The sequence below is a fragment of the Dendrobates tinctorius genome, unplaced genomic scaffold, assembly GCF_039654945.1.
Source record: "Dendrobates tinctorius isolate UK_male_01 unplaced genomic scaffold, ASM3965494v1 ptg000028l, whole genome shotgun sequence".
Taxonomy (NCBI): Eukaryota; Metazoa; Chordata; class Amphibia; order Anura; family Dendrobatidae; genus Dendrobates; species Dendrobates tinctorius.
This window is the reverse complement of record NW_027361696.1, coordinates 12122309-12138794: the sequence shown is the minus strand read 5'-3', so window position 1 is coordinate 12138794 and position 16486 is coordinate 12122309. Positions and strand designations below refer to the sequence as shown.

Below are 16486 nucleotides of genomic sequence, written 5' to 3'. Positions count from 1 at the left end.
GGACAGTTTGATTTCACAGAGGTTTGATTTACTTGGAGTTATATTCTGCTGTTTAAGTGTTCCCTTTATTTTTTTGAGCAGTGTATGTTTTCACAAATATTTGAGGCCATGGATCCATTATATGTCCATTTTGTAAGCCGGCGAGAAAATCTTGCCGTACGGATGACATACGGATGTCACACGGATGCTTAAATGTGAGAAAATCGCATCCTCGCATTGCAAAAGGATGACATATGAATCACTGTTCAGGGAACATTTTTGTCCGTAGAAAACGGACTATCTTTTTATACGTTAAGTGTGACTCCAGCCTTACTCAGAGACAATAAATTATATGTCAAACCAGAGAAGGTTATATTCTCGGTTGAGATCTTTTTTCTAGGATATCTTTTATTGTCCACCAGTTTTCGCATGGATCCAGTGAACGTCCGGGCATTACTGGATTGGGATCGTCCTGAGGATTTGAAGGTGTTACAAAGATTTTTGGGTTTAATAATAATAACTAGATGTGTATTTCCTGAAGGAAGTACAGATAGTGCTTTGAAATGGTGCCCGGGCTGCCCCTTTAAGAGAGACTTGCCTGCTGCCCCTGCAAGACTTTCAACTCAGGATCTGTTTTAACTGTGGGTGTCTCTCAAGGGCCACTTTGCCCTCTGGGCCCCTCGGGGTCTGATTTGGTGGGTGGGGGCCCTCAGGATCCAATTCGGTGGCCTGGGCTCCTCAGGTCTTGAATTGAACGGGATCACTCAGGGTCCGATTTTGTGGGTGGGCCCCCTCAGGGTCCAATTTTGTGGGCGGGGCCCCTCAGGGTCCAAATTGGTGGGCGGGGTCCCTCAGGGTCTGATTTGGTGGGCGGGGCCCCTCAGGGTCCGATTTGGTGGGCGGGGCCTCTCAGGGTCCGATTTGGTGGGCGGGGCCCCTCAGGGTCCGATTTGGTGAGCGGGGCCCCTCAGGGTCTGATTTGGTGGGCGAGCCCACTCTGGGTCCAATTTGGTGGGCGGGCCCCTCAGGGTTTGATTTGGTGGACGGGGCCCCTCAGGGTCTGATATGGTGGGCGGGGCCCCTCAGGGTCCGATTTGGTAGGCGGGGCCCCTCAGGGTCCGATTTGGTGGGCGGGGCCCCTCAGGGTCCGATTTGGTGGGCGGGGCTCCTCAGGGTCTGATTTGGTGGGTGGGGCCCCTCTGGGTCCGATTTGGTGGGCGGGGCCCCTCTGGGTCCGATTTGGTGGGCGGGGCCACTCTGGGTCTGATTTGGTGGGCGGGGCCCTTCAGGGTCTGATTTGGTGGATGGGGTCACTCTGGGTCCAATTTGGTGGGCGGTGCTCCCCAGGGTCCGATTTGGTGGGCGGGGCCACTCTGGATCCGATTTGGTGGGCGGGGCCCTTCAGGGTCCAATTTGGTGGGCGGGGACACTCTGAGTCTGATTTGGTGGGCGGGGCCCCTCAGGGTCCGGTTTGGTGGGCTGTGCCACTCTGGGTCCGTTTTGGTGGGCGGGGCAGGGTCCTATTTTTTGAGCGGGGCCACGCTGGGTCCGATTTGGAGGCTAGGGTGGCTCAGCCTCCAATTTGGAGGCCGGGGTGGCTCAGCCTCCGATTTGGAGCCTGGGGTCACTCAGCTTTCGTTTTGGCGCGCCGGCCCTTTAAGACTCATTTCGGTGCGCCGGCCCTTTAAGAATCACTTTGGCGCGTTGGCCCTTTAAGAGCCAGTTTGGCTCACTGGGCTTCTAAATCCTCTTTGGCGGACATTCTCTCTCAGGGGCATGCGTCATGTGATGAAGCTAGATTGGCATTTGTGCTGTGGGTTTCGCTTTAAGAGCTGATATTATCTGCCAGAAACTTATCTGAGGCAATGCATTCCAATGACGGGGAAAAAAAAATTTCTAACGCAAATTGCTCAAAAACTACAAATCCGATCGACACGAAAAATACTTAGCACACCTCTCATGGACGATGGCTTCGAAACGACACCTCAACGGAGTCTGTGCGTGCAGCGGTTCGGGCCGCATTAATTGCGGAAATCAACTGAATAATAATAAGAAGAAAAAGAATAAGTTAGCAGCGTTCGGATTACAATATAGTGTTTTCTTCAAAGCACTATAATAATCTTTATTTATATAGCGCCAACATATTCCGCAGCGCTTTACAGTATCAGCAACCACTATCATTAAGTTCATCAAAAACTTTTCAGTAGTAGCAAAACCTCTGACAGATATGACTATGAAAGGGTCGTACTTCTCCAAGTGGTCCATTCCGGCCAGGGAGGCATTCGATACCTTGAAGGATTGTTTAGCATCTGCGCCGATTCTCATACAGCCTGACGTCACTCAGCCTTTTATTGTAGAAGCTGACGCATCTGAAGAGGGGGTGGGAAGCTGTATTGTCGCAGAATGTGTCTTCTGGTAATTGGTGTCCATGTGCATATTTTAATAAAAACTGTCATCTGTGGAGCCAAATGACATTGGTAGCATGGAACTTTTGGCAATCAAGTGGGCTTTTGAGGAGTGGTGTCATTTTTTAGAGGGGGCAGTTCATCCGGTTATGGTAATCACGGATCACAAGAATATCGTATATCTAGAGTCTGCGAAATGTGTAACACCTCGACAGGCAAGATGGGCATTGTTCTTCAAGGATCAACTTTATTCTCATTTGCACAAGGAAAGACTAGAAGCAATGGGATGAAACTGAATGGGAGGAGACACAGATTAGATATTAGAAAAAACTTTTTGACAGTTAGAGTGATCAATGAGTGGAACAGGCTGCCACGAGAAGTGGTGAGTTCTCCTTCAATGGAAGTCTTCAAACAGAGGCTGGACAGACATCTGACTGGGATGATTTAGCGAATCCTGCTTTGAGCAGGGGGTTGGACCAGATGACCCAGGAGGTCCCTTCCAACTCTACGATTCTATGATGATTCTATGATGATTCTATTCTATGATGATTCACTAGGTTTAACTTTTTTGTCACATATAGGCCAGGGAACAAGAACATTAAGGTGGATGCCTCATCTCGTTATGTTCCTGGGGGTGGAGATAATTGTGCACTGGTTCCTATACTACAAAAAGGGATGGTTATTGCATCTGTATGCTCCGATCTTGAGAAAGAGGTTGTTGGGGCTCAGGGGGACGCCCCTGCTGCCTGTTCCTTAGGTTAACTGTTTTTGTACCTGTGAATCTCCGTCTGACAGTCCTTAGTGAACATCATGATTCAGTCTTGGCAGAACATCCTAGTAATAAAGCCACCACAGATCTTACTCAGCGTTTTTGGTGGTCAGGGGTACATAGGGATATCCGGGAGTATGTAGCCGCCTGTAGTGTCTGTGCGCTAAGACCTCTCATACTTGTCTGACTGGGTCTCTCTACCATTGGTGGTTCCCAGTAGACCTTGGACTCATTTATTGGTAGATTTCATCACTGATCTACCTGTGTTGGCAGGTAATACTGTAATATTGGTGGTGGTGGACAGATTCAGTAAAATGTCACATTTTATTGCACTACCCGCTTTACCCAACACTAAGACCTTGGCGCAAATTTTCATCAGAGAGATTGTAAAATTACATGGGTTCCCGACCGATATTGTTTCTGAGCGGGGTTGCAGTTTGTCTCCAAGTTTTGGAGGGCATTTTGTACCCATCTGGGGATATACCTGTCGTTCTCTTCAGCATTTTACCTGCAGTCTAATGGGCAAACTGAACGGGCTAACCAGAATCTGGAGACTTATCTTAGGTGTTTTGTGTCTGAGAATCAGGAGGACTGGGTTACCTACTTACCTCTAGCAGAATTTGTGGTAAAACCGTGACAGGTGTAGTCTCTACAGTAGACTGCCCCCTTCCGCCGTCACAGGCAGATGTGGTCTCTAACTCTACAGTAGACTGCCCCTTCCCCGTGGCATAGGCAGGTGTGGTCTCTACAGTAGACTTCTCCCTCCCTGTGGCACAGGCAGGTGTGGTCTCTACAGTAGACTGCCCCCTCCCCGCGGCACACGCAGATGTGGTCTGTACAATAGACTGCTCCATCCCCGCGGCACAGGCCGATGTGGTCAGTTCTGTGGACCCCTCTGATCCGTATCCGCAGGTCTTTCTGGTGATTTTCCCTGTGGAGGTTTTTGTAGTTTGTTGTCCATAGTTGACTTGTTATCATAGCAGCCGGAGGGTGGGCACGAGCTGCTGCCCTTACACCCTTGGGTGGCGCATTTCAGCTTCAGGACGCCATATTCTGTCTTTCTCTGGTTGGTATGTTCCTTGGCGTCTGGTCACTGTGAGGATTTGCCTCCAGGGCAAGGTGAGACATTCTCACAGGTTATGGGGGACGTGATCTCCAGAGCTCAGCGACGCTCCAGAGGTGTCTCCCTCTTCTGTGTCTGATACAACACATGAAGTCATCACCGGACCCCCGCTGCGCTCGTAATCGTTGGCTCCCTCCATGTGACTTTAATCCTGTTACTATGACAACATGTAAATCCCCCTCCACTCCGGGGGAGAAAGATCCTGAGTTCTGGGGACGGCAGGAAGAGACGTAAGGAGGCAACGAGGACAAGACGCTGGGCACTGAGTGGCTAGGCCTGAGAGTAATCTGGGAAACGGAGCTCCGGCCTCGCACATCTTGGTACTGACTGGCAACCGCCGTTGAGGTATGCGCTAACAGCTGACATTGGTGGCGGATATAATGTGACTCATTGGGGATGGAGACATTTTTGGCTGAGGGGGCAGGGTCTTGGGGTACGCTCTGGTGGAGCAGTCTGGGAATATGGTCTGGGGGTAAGCTCCGATGGACAGTCTTGGGATATGGTCTGGTGGCACAGTCTGATAGCACAGTCTGAGGGTTTGTCAGGGGGTACACAGTGGTGGCACACTCTGGGGGTATGCTCCTGGGGTGCAGTCTAAGGATTTAGTCAGTGGATATGCGCTGGTGCTACAGTCTGGGGGTGCAGTCTGGGGGTTTGGTCAGGGCGTACACCCTGGTGGCACGGTCTTGGGGTATAGTCTGGGGGTGCAGTCTGGGGGTTTGGTCAGGGCGTACACCCTGGTGGCACGGTCTTGGGGTATAGTCTGGGGGTGCAGTCTGGGGGTTTGGTCAGGGCGTACACCCTGGTGGCACGGTCTTGGGGTATAGTCTGGGGGTGCAGTCTGGGGGTTTGGTCAGGGCGTACACCCTGGTGGCACGGTCTTGGGGTATAGTCTGGGGGTGCAGTCTAGGGGTTTGGTCAGGGCGTACACCCTGGTGGCATGGTCTTGGGGTATAGTCTGGGGGTGCAGTCTGGGGGTTTGGTCAGGGCGTACACCCTGGTGGCACGGTCTTGGGGTATAGTCTGGGGGTGCAGTCTAGGGGTTTGGTCAGGGCGTACACCCTGGTGGCATGGTCTAGGGGTATAGTCTGGGGGTGCAGTCTGGGGGTTTGGTCAGGGCGTACGCCCAGGTGGCACGGTCTGGGGGTATAGTCTGGGGGCACGGTTTGGGGTTTGATCTGGGGGGATGCTTTGGTGGCACGGTTTGGGCGTACATTCTGATGGCATGGTCTGGGGGTACTACTATGGGGTATGGTCCGGGGAACAGTCTGATGGCGCCATCTGGGAGTACAGTCTGGTGGTGCAGTCTGGTGGCACGATTTGATACCCGGCCTGCCTCTCAGGCGATCACCGTGATCTCCATGGTCAATGAGTTGTGGCTGACCTAGTAATGATCGCCCGCACGCATGGGCGCCGGCGTCAGCTCCGGACGAGGTGGGGGACATCCAGGGGATTAGTGGCAGCGCAGTCCCTTCTCTCGTTAGCGGCTCGTTAGGTGATTGCTTGGGGCAGCAGCCGGGCACAGGTCGGGGGAGGGTGACGGGTGTGTGTGATCCAGCAGGGCGCCCGGAGGTGCGGGATACAGGGGGAGGGCAGATGGCGGCAGCTTTCCACCCTCTCAGCCGCACGGTGCAGTGAGGCCGCCTGCATCGCTGCGATTGGCTCTTGGTCTCGCTGGGATTGTGAGGCTGCAGAGCTGGAGGATTGGGAATCGTCTTCCTGCGTCAGTCTCCTCCATCGTTGTTATCCTGGGGCTTTGTGTCAGGTGGGGACAGGACCAGGAGAGCGATGGTTAACAGCGTGTGATTGTCAGCAGAGCCCGGATAATCCCGGGCAGGGACGGACGGTGGCGACTCCGGTGAGTTCTGTTTACATGGGGGTCTCCAGCGTTGAGTGCTGTGGGGTCCGATGGCGTTCTCATGGGCGCCGTAGACAGTTGCCCGGGGCGCCGCAGACAGTTGCCCGGGGGTGCCGCAGACAGTTGTCCGGGGGTGCCGTAGACAGTTGTCCGGGGTGCCGTAGACAGTTTTCCGGGGTGCCGTAGACAGTTGCCCGGGGTGCCGCAGACAGTTCTCCGTGGTGCCGCACACAGTTCTCCGGGGTGCCGTAGACAGTTGTCCGGGGGTGCCTTAGACAGTTGTCCGGGGGTGCCTTAGACAGTTGTCCGGGGGTGCCGTAGACAGTTGTCCGGGGTGCCTTAGACAGTTGTCCGGGGATGCCTTAGACAGTTGTCCGGGGGTGCCTTAGACAGTTGTCCGGGGGTGCCTTAGACAGTTGTCCGGGGGTGCCTTAGACAGTTGTCCGGGGGTGCCTTAGACAGTTGTCCGGGGGTGCCGCAGACAGTTGTCCGGGGGTGCCGCAGACAGTTGTCCGGGGGTGCCGCAGACAGTTGCCCAGGGTGCCGCAGACAGTTCTCCGGGGTGCAGTAGACAGTTGCCCGGGGTGCCGCAGACAGTTCTCCGTGGTGCCGCAGACAGTTCTCCGTGGTGCCGTAGACAGTTGTCCGTGGTGCCGTAGACAGTTGTCCGGGGTGCCTTAGACAGTTGTCCGGGGGTGCCTTAGACAGTTGTCCGGGGATGCCTTAGACAGTTGTCCGGGGGTGCCTTAGACAGTTGTCCGGGGGTGCCTTAGACAGTTGTCCGGGGGTGCCTTAGACAGTTGTCCGGGGGTGCCTTAGACAGTTGTCCGGGGATGCCTTAGACAGTTGTCCGGGGGTGCCTTAGACAGTTGTCCGGGGGTGCCTTAGACAGTTGTCCGGGGGTGCCTTAGACAGTTGTCCGGGGGTGCCTTAGACAGTTGTCCGGGGATGCCTTAGACAGTTGTCCGGGGATGCCTTAGACAGTTGTCCGGGGATGCCTTAGACAGTTGTCCGGGGGTGCCTTAGACAGTTGTCCGGGGGTGCCTTAGACAGTTGTCCGGGGGTGCCTTAGACAGTTGTCCGGGGGTGCCTTAGACAGTTGTCCGGGGGTGCCTTAGACAGTTGTCCGGGGATGCCTTAGACAGTTGTCCGGGGATGCCTTAGACAGTTGTCCGGGGGTGCCTTAGACAGTTGTCCGGGGGTGCCTTAGACAGTTGTCCGGGGGTGCCTTAGACAGTTGTCCGGGGGTGCCTTAGACAGTTGTCCGGGGGTGCCTTAGACAGTTGTCCGGGGATGCCTTAGACAGTTGTCCGGGGGTGCCTTAGACAGTTGTCCGGGGGTGCCTTAGACAGTTGTCCGGGGGTGCCTTAGACAGTTGCCCGGGGCGCCGCAGACAGTTGTCCGGGGCGCCGCAGACAGTTGTCCGGGGCGCCGCAGACAGTTGTCCGGGGCGCCGCAGTCAGTTGCGATGGCAGAATCTGGATTAATGAGACCAATTCACCAATAACTAAATTGTGCAAAGTTGTGGGAGACTCAACTTTGCGGAACCGCCGGGTGGGAAGGAGACACGGGTCCTGTCCTGTTGCTGTATGGGAAGGGGATGCGGGTCCTGTCCTGTTGCCGAGTGTGAAGGGGATGTGGTGCCTGTCCTGTGGTGTCACCAGGTGGGAAGGGGATGTGGTGCCTGTCCTGGGGTGTCGCTGGGTGGGAAGGGGATGCGGGTCCTGTCCTGCGGTGTCGCTGGGTGGGAAGGAGAAGCGGGTCCTGTCCTGGGGTGTCGCTGGGTGGGAAGGGGAAGCGGGTCCTGTCCTGGGGTGTTGCTGGGTGGGAAGGGGAAGTGGGTCCTGTTCTGGGGTGTTGTCGGGTGGGAAGGGGAAGAGGGTCCTGACCTGTGATGTTGCCGGGTGGGAAGGGGACGTGGGTCCTGTCCTGCGGTATTGCTGGGTGGGAAGGGGATGCGGGTCCTGTCCTGTGGTGTCGCCGGTTGGGAACGGAAAGCGGGTCCTGTTCTGCAGTGTCGCTGGGTGGGAAGTGGATGCGGATCCTGTCCTGCAGTGTCGCTGGGTGGGAAGGGGATGCGGATCCTGTCCTGTGGTGTCGCCGGTTGGGAAGGGAAAGCGGTCCTGTTCTGCAGTGTCGCCGGGTGGGAAGTGGATGCGGATCCTGTCCTGCAGTGTCGCTGGGTGGGAAGGGTACACGGGTCCTGTCCTGTGGTGTCGCCGGGTGGGAAGGGTACACAGGTCCTGTCCTGCAGTGTCGCCGGGTGGAAAAGGGATGTGGGTCCTGTCCTGGGGTGTCGCCGCGTGGGAAAGGGACGCGGGTCCTATCTTTTAGTGTCGCCAGGTGGGAAGGGGATGCGGGTCCTGTCCTAGGGTGTCGCCGCATGGGAAAGGGACGCGGGTCCTGTCTTTTGGTGTCGCCAAGTGGGAAGGGGATGCGGGTCATGTCCTGTGGTGTCGCCGGGTGAGAAGGGGATGCGGGTCCTGTCCTGTGGTGTCGACGCGTGGTAAGGGGGCGCGGGTCCTGTCCTGTGGTGTTGCCGAGTGGGAAGGGGATGTGGTGCCCATCCTCTAGAGCCACCGGGTTGCGACGTGGCCTGACTCTGGTGTCTAATCCTCTTCTTCGGTGTCGGTTAGTGGCTTCTGAGCAGCTTCTTGTGGTTTTCTCTTCTCTGCCAGCAACGTGGGCAAACACAGGGAGTTTCAGAAGTACGTAAAGTTTTACTGGTGCGAGGACAATGGCGCCTGCTGCTGGCAACTGACATAACGCACAATATTTCTCCTGGGGTGCACATCACAGGGGTGATGTAACTGAAGAGATGTGACATCACCTCTGATGTGTGATGCAATCAGGACACCAATCCCAGTGGAATTGTGACAAGTTCTAGACCCGGATCTGTCTGTTTGGCTGTCAGTGATGTTGCGCATCCGTCTGACAGAAGTCATAATGTACACGTGACGGAGCATTGTACATCTCCTCTGAGCCGCCGCAGCTGTGACCCTGCACAACCGAGTGTGCGGCCTCAGCAGTTTATACAGCACAGCTGCGTAGTATAGCGACTGTAAGGTCACACACAAGGACGTGGCGAAACTGTCACTGCAGATCACACAACTCCACAGCACTCCTGTACATAGTGGGCAGTATAATAGTTATATTCTTCTATATAGGGGCAGTATTATAGTAGTTATATTCTTGTACATAGGAGCAGTATTATAGTAGTTATACAGTCATATGTAAAAGTTTGGGCACCCCTATTAATATTAACCTTTTTTCTTTATAACAATTTTGGTTTTTGCAACAGGTATTTCAGCTTCATATATCTAATAACTGATGGACTCAGTTATATTTCTGGATTCACATGAGGTTTATTGTACTAACAGAAAATGTGCAATCTGCATTTAAACAAAATTTGACCGGTGCAAAAGTATGGGCACCCTTATCATTTTCTTGATTTGAACACTCCTAACTACTTTTTACTGACTTCCTGAAGCACTAAATTGGTTTTGTAACCTCATTGAGCTTTGAACTTCATAGCCAGGTGTATCAAATCATGAGAAAAGGTATTTAAGGTGGCCACTTGCAAGTAGTTCTCCTATTTGATTCTCCTATGAAGAGTGGCATCATGGGCTCCTCAAAACAACTCTCAAATGATCTGAAAACAAAGATTATTCAACATAGCTTTTCAGGGGAAGGATACAAAAAGTTGTCTCAGAGATTTAACCTGTCAGTTTCCACTGTGAGGAACATAGTAAGGAAATGGAAGAACACAGGTACAGTTCTTGTTAAGCCCAGAAGTGGCAGGCCAAGAAAAATATCAGAAAGGCAGAGAAGAAGAATGGTGAGAACAGTCAAGGACAATCCACAGACCACCTCCAAAGACCTGCAGCATCATCTTGCTGCAGATGGTGTCACTGTGCATCGGTCAACAATACAGCGCACTTTGCACAAGGAGAAGCTGTATGGGAGAGTGATGCGAAAGAAGCCGTTTCTGCAAGCACGCCACAAACAGAGTCGCCTGAGGTATGCAAAAGCACATTTGGACAAGCCAGTTACATTTTGGAAGAAGGTCCTGTGGACTGATGAAACAAACATTGAGTTGTTTGGTCATACAAAAAGGCGTTATGCATGCGCTGTATTGTTGACCGATGCACAGTGACACCATCTGCAGCAAGATGATGCTGCAGGTCTTTGGAGGTGGTCTGTGGATTGTCCTTGACTGTTCTCACCATTCTTCTTCTCTGCCTTTCTGATATTTTTCTTGGCCTGCCACTTCTGGGCTTAACAAGAACTGTACCTGTGTTCTTCCATTTCCTTACTATGTTCCTCACAGTGGAAACTGACAGGTTAAATCTCTGAGACAACTTTTTGTATCCTTCCCCTGAAAAGCTATGTTGAATAATCTTTGTTTTCAGATCATTTGAGAGTTGTTTTGAGGAGCCCATGATGCCACTCTTCATAGGAGAATCAAATAGGAGAACTACTTGCAAGTGGCCACTTTAAATACCTTTTCTCATGATTTGATACACCTGGCTATGAAGTTCAAAGCTCAATGAGGTTACAAAACCAATTTAGTGCTTCAGGAAGTCAGTAAAAAGTAGTTAGGAGTGTTCAAATCAAGAAAATAATAAGGGTGCCCATACTTTTGCACCGGTCAAATTTTGTTTAAATGCAGATTGCACATTTTCTGTTATTACAATAAACCTCATTTGAATCCAGAAATATAACTGAGTCCATCAGTTATTAGATATAAGAAACTGAAATAGCTGTTGCAAAAACCAAAATTGTTATAAAGAAAAAAGGTTAATATTAATAGGGGTGCCCAAACTTTTACATATGACTGTATTCTTGTACATAGAGGGCAATATTATAGTAGTTATATTCTTGTACATAGGAGCAGTATTATAGTAGTTATATTCTTGTATATAGGATCAGTATTATAGTAGTCATATTCTTGTACATAGGGGGCAGTATTATAGTAGTTATATTCCTGTACATAGGGAGCAGTATTATAGTAGTTATATACTTGTATATAGGGGCAGTATTCTAGTAGTTATATTCTTGTACATAGGGGGCAGTATTATAGTAGTTATATTCTTGTACATAGGAGCAGTATTATAGTAGTTATATTCTTGTATATAGGAGCAGTATTATAGTAGTTATATTCTTGTACATAGGAGCAGTATCATAGTAATTATATTCTTGTACATAGAGGCAGTATTGTAGTTATATTATTGCACATAGGGAGCAGTATTATAGTAGTTATATTCTTGTACATAGGGGACAGTATTATAGTAGTTATATTCTTGTAAATAGGGGCAGTATTATAGTAGTTATATTCTTGTACATAGGAACAGTATTATAGTAGTTATGTTCTTTTACATAGGGGCAGTATTATAGTAGTTATATTCTTGTATATAGCGGCAGTATTATAGTAGTTATGTACTTTTACTTAAGAGCAGTATTATAGTAGTAATATTCTTGTACATAGGAGCAGTATTATAGTAGTTATATTCATGTACATAGGGCAGTATTATAGTAGTTATATTCTTGTATATAGGGGCAGTATTATAGTAGTTATATTCTTGTACATAGGGGCAGTATTATAGTACAGTAGTTATATTCTCATAGGAGCAGTATTATAGTAGTTATATTCTTATACATGGGGGCAGTATTATAGCAGTTATATCCTTGTACATAGGAACAGTATTAGAGCAGTTATATTCTTACATAGGAGCAGTATTATAGTAGTTATATTCTTGTACATAGGGGGCAATATTATAGTATTTATATTCTTGTACATAGGAGCAGTATTATAGTAGCTATATTCTTGTACATAGGGTCAGTATTATAGTAGTTATATTCTTGTACATAGGAGCAGTATTATTGTAGTTATATTCTTGTACATAGGGGTAGTATTATAGCAGTCATATTCTTGTACATAAAAGCAATATTATAGTACTTAAATTCTTGTACATAGGGGCCAGTAATATAGTAGTTATATTCTTATACATGGGGGCAGTATTATAGTAGTTATATTCTTGTACATAGGGGGCTGTATTATAGTAGTTATATTCTTGTACATAGGAGCAGTATTATAGCAGTTATATCCTTGTACATAGGAACAGTATTAGAGCAGTTATATTCTTACATAGGAGCAGTATTATAGTAGTTATATTCTTGTACATAGGGGGCAATATTATAGTATTTATATTCTTGTACATAGGAGCAGTATTATAGTAGCTATATTCTTGTACATAGGGGCAGTATTATAGTAGATATATTCTTGTACATAGGAGCAGTATTATAGTAGTTATATTCTTGTACATAGGGGCAGTATTATAGTACTACTATAATACTGCTCCTATGTACAAGAATATAACTACTATAGTACTGCCCCCCTATGTACAAGAATAACTGCTCTATTACTGCTCCTTATGTACAAGAATATAACTACTATAATACTGCCCCTATGTACAACAATATAACTACTATAATACTGCTCATATGAGCAAGAATATAAATACTATAATACTGCCCCCCTACGCACAAGAATATAACTGCTCTATTACTGTTCCTATGTACAAGGGATGCTATTGAAGAGAAATAGCGCAATAGTGCATTATCTAGTATAGGTATATCAATTTAAAAATAATACACTCACCAGATGGAGCTTGTAATAAGCATGTAGGATTCACTGATACCGCGATCTCGGGCGCCATACTTACCTGACCGGGAGGAGCGTTGCCGCGGAGCTTCTCTTCGGCCGGAGTGCGGCTGGAATCGTGCATGCGCATAGCGCGATCCGGCGCCATTTTACTGAAGACACATTTGCAGTGTTTCTTCAGCAATATGGCACCGGACAGCGCTATGGGCATTCACGTACTCCGGCGCCAGACTCCTCCTTCCCCGGCCTCCAACAGAACATGACAGCGCTGGAGCACAGGAAAGAAGGGTGAGTATAAATGTTTTTTTTTTTGGATGTGTGTAGTTTAATAGGGGTGAGGGGGACCATGCATATCAAGATAAGGGGGGTGAGGGGACCATGCATACCAGGATAGGGGGTGAGGTGACCACGCATACCAGGAAAGGGGGGTGAGAGGACCATGCATACCAGTATTGGGGGGTGAGGGGACCATGCATACCACGAAAGGGGGGTGAGGGGACCATGCATACCACGAAAGGGGGGTGAGGGGACCATGCCTACCATGAAAGGGGAGTGAGGGGACCATGCATAACTCGAAAGGGGGGTGAGGGGACCATGCCTACCATGAAAGGGGAGTGAGGGGACCATGCATACCTCGAAAGGGGAGTGAGGGGACCATGCATACCAGGAAAGGGGGGTGAGGGGACCATGCATACCACGAAAGGAGGGTGAGGGAACCATGCATACCACGAAAAGGGGGTGAGGGGACCATGCATACCACGAAAAGGAAGGTGAGGGGACCATGCATACCACGAAAAGGGGGTTGAGGGGACCATGAATACCACGAAAAGGGGGGTGAGGGGACCATGCATACCAGGATAGGGGGGTGAGAGGACCACGCATACCAGGATACGGGATGAGAGGACCATGCATACCAATAACAATGCACGCCACCCGGGCGTAGAAAGGGTTCATAGCTAGTTATAGTTTATTCTTGTAGGTGCGGTATTATAATATACTAGCTGAAGAGCCCGGCGCTGCCCGGGCATAGTGACTAACTGTGGTTAGTTATAGCAAATTATAATTATCCTCCATCCCGTAGTCCCGTGCCCATATACCCATCATACATATCCACCATCCCATAGTCCCATGCCCACATACCCATCATACATATCCTCCATCCCATAGTCCCATGCCCACATACCCATCATACATATCCACGATCCCATAATCCCGTGCCCACATACCCACCATACATATCCTCCATCCCATAGTCCCGTGCCCAAATACCCATCATACATATCCACCATCCCATAGTCCCTTGCCCATATACAGTGGGGAAAAAAAGTATTTAGTCAGTCAGCAATAGTGCAAGTTCCACCACTTAAAAAGATGAGAGGCGTCTGTAATTTACATCATAGGTAGACCTCAACTATGGGAGACAAACTGAGAAAAAAAAATCCAGAAAATCACATTGTCTGGTTTTTTTTTTCATTTTATTTGCATATTATGGTGGAAAATAAGTATTTGGTCAGAAACAAAATTTCATCTCAATACTTTGTGATATATCCTTTGTTGGCAATGACAGAGGTCAAACGTTTTCTGTAAGTCTTCACAAGGTTGCCACACACTGTTGTTGGTATGTTGGCCCATTCCTCCATGCAGATCTCCTCTAGAGCAGTGATGTTTTTGGCTTTTCGCTTGGCAATACGGACTTTCAACTCCCTCCAAAGGTTTTCTATAGGGTTGAGATCTGGAGACTGGCTAGGCCACTCCAGGACCTTGAAATGCTTCTTACGAAGCCACTCCTTCGTTGCCCTGGCGGTGTGCTTTGGATCATTGTCATGTTGAAAGACCCAGCCACGTTTCATCTTCAATGCCCTTGCTGATGGAAGGAGGTTTGCACTCAAAATCTCACGATACATGGCCCCATTCATTCTTTCATGTACCCGGATCAGTCGTCCTGGCCCCTTTGCAGAGAAACAGCCCCAAAGCATGATGTTTCCACCACCATGCTTTACAGTAGGTTTGGTCTTTGATGGATGCAACTCAGTATTCTTTTTCCTCCAAACACGACAAGTTGTGTTTCTACCAAACAGTTCCAGTTTGGTTTCATCAGACCATAGGACATTCTCCCAAAACTCCTCTGGATCATCCAAATGCTCTCTAGCAAACTTCAGACGGGCCCGGACATGTACAGGCTTAAGCAGTGGGACACGTCTGGCACTGCAGGATCTGAGTCCATGGTGTCGTAGTGTGTTACTTATGGTAGATCTTGTTACATTGGTCCCAGCTCTTTGCAGTTCATTCACTAGGTCCCCCCGCGTGGTTCTGGGATTTTTGCTCACCGTTCTTGTGATCATTCTGACCCCACGGGGTGGGATTTTGCGTGGAGCACCAGATCGAGGGAGATTATCAGTGGTCTTGTATGTCTTCCATTTTCTAATTATTGCTCCCACAGTTGATTTCTTCACTCCAAGCTGGTTGGCTATTGCAGATTCAGTCTTCCCAGCCTGGTGCAGGGCTACAATTTTGTTTCTGGTGTCCTTTGACAGCTCTTTGGTCTTCACCATAGTGGAGTTTGGAGTCAGACTGTTTGAGGGTGTGCACAGGTGTCTTTTTATACTGATAACAAGTTTAAACAGGTGCCATTACTACAGGTAATGAGTGGAGGAAAGAGGAGACTCTTAAAGAAGAAGTTACAGGTCTGTGAGAGCCAGAAATCTTGATTGCTTGTTTCTGACCAAATACTTATTTTCCACCATAATATGCAAATAAAATGAAAAAAAAAAACAGAAAATGTGATTTTCTGGATTTTTTTTTCTCAGTTTGTCTCCCATAGTTGAGGTCTACCTATGATGTAAATTACAGACGCCTCTCATCTTTTTAAGTGGTGGAACTTGCACTATTGCTGACTGACTAAATACTTTTTTTCCCCACTGTACCCATCATACATATCCACGATCCCATAATCCCGTGCCCACATACCCATCATATATATCCTCCATCCCATAGTGGAGTGCCCATACACCCATCACACATCCTGCATCCCATAGTCCCATGCCCATATACCCATCACACATATTCGCCATCCCATAGTCGAGTGCCCATATACCCATCATACATATCCTCCATCCCATAGTCCAGTGCCCATATACCCATCACACATCTTCCATCCCATAGTCCCGTGCCCATATACCCATCATACATATTCGCCATCCCATAGTCGAGTGCCCATATACCCATCATACATATCCTCCATCCCATAGTCCAGTGCCCATATACCCATCACACATCTTCCATCCCATAGTCCCGTGCCCATATACCCATCATACATATTCGCCATCCCATAGTCGAGTGCCCATATACCCATCATACATATCCTCCATCCCATAGTCCAGTGCCCATATACCCATCACACATCTTCCATCCCATAGTCCCGTGCCCATATACCCATCATACATATTCACCATCCCATAGTCGAGTGCCCATATACCCATCATACATCCTTCATCTCATAGTCCCATGCCAATATACCCATCATACATATCCTCCATCCCATAGTCCCTTGCCCATATACCCATCATACATATCCGCCATCCCATAGTCCCGTGCCCATATACCCGTCATGCATATGCTCCATCCCATAGTCCAGTGCCCATATAGCCATCACACCTCCTCCATCCCATAGTCCCGTGCCCATATACCC

General features: G+C 49.2%; 1 protein-coding gene across 10 annotated transcripts in view; it reads left to right on the top strand.

The window, feature by feature from the left end:
* The window catches only part of RAP1GAP (RAP1 GTPase activating protein), a 68452-nt gene that overhangs the window by 16287 nt on the left and 35679 nt on the right, over positions 1–16486 (top strand). The window contains exon 1 of one of the 10 annotated variants that reach the window (XM_073570152.1): positions 4475–4621. The exons of 6 other annotated variants lie outside the window; for them this stretch is intronic. The gene's annotated coding sequence lies outside the window, so the exon portion shown is untranslated. Of the gene's footprint in view, positions 1–4474; positions 4622–5558; positions 5772–5870; positions 6135–16486 lie in introns of those variants that run through there. 3 more of the 10 variants (XM_073570153.1, XM_073570155.1, XM_073570151.1) reach the window with 3 other exon arrangements.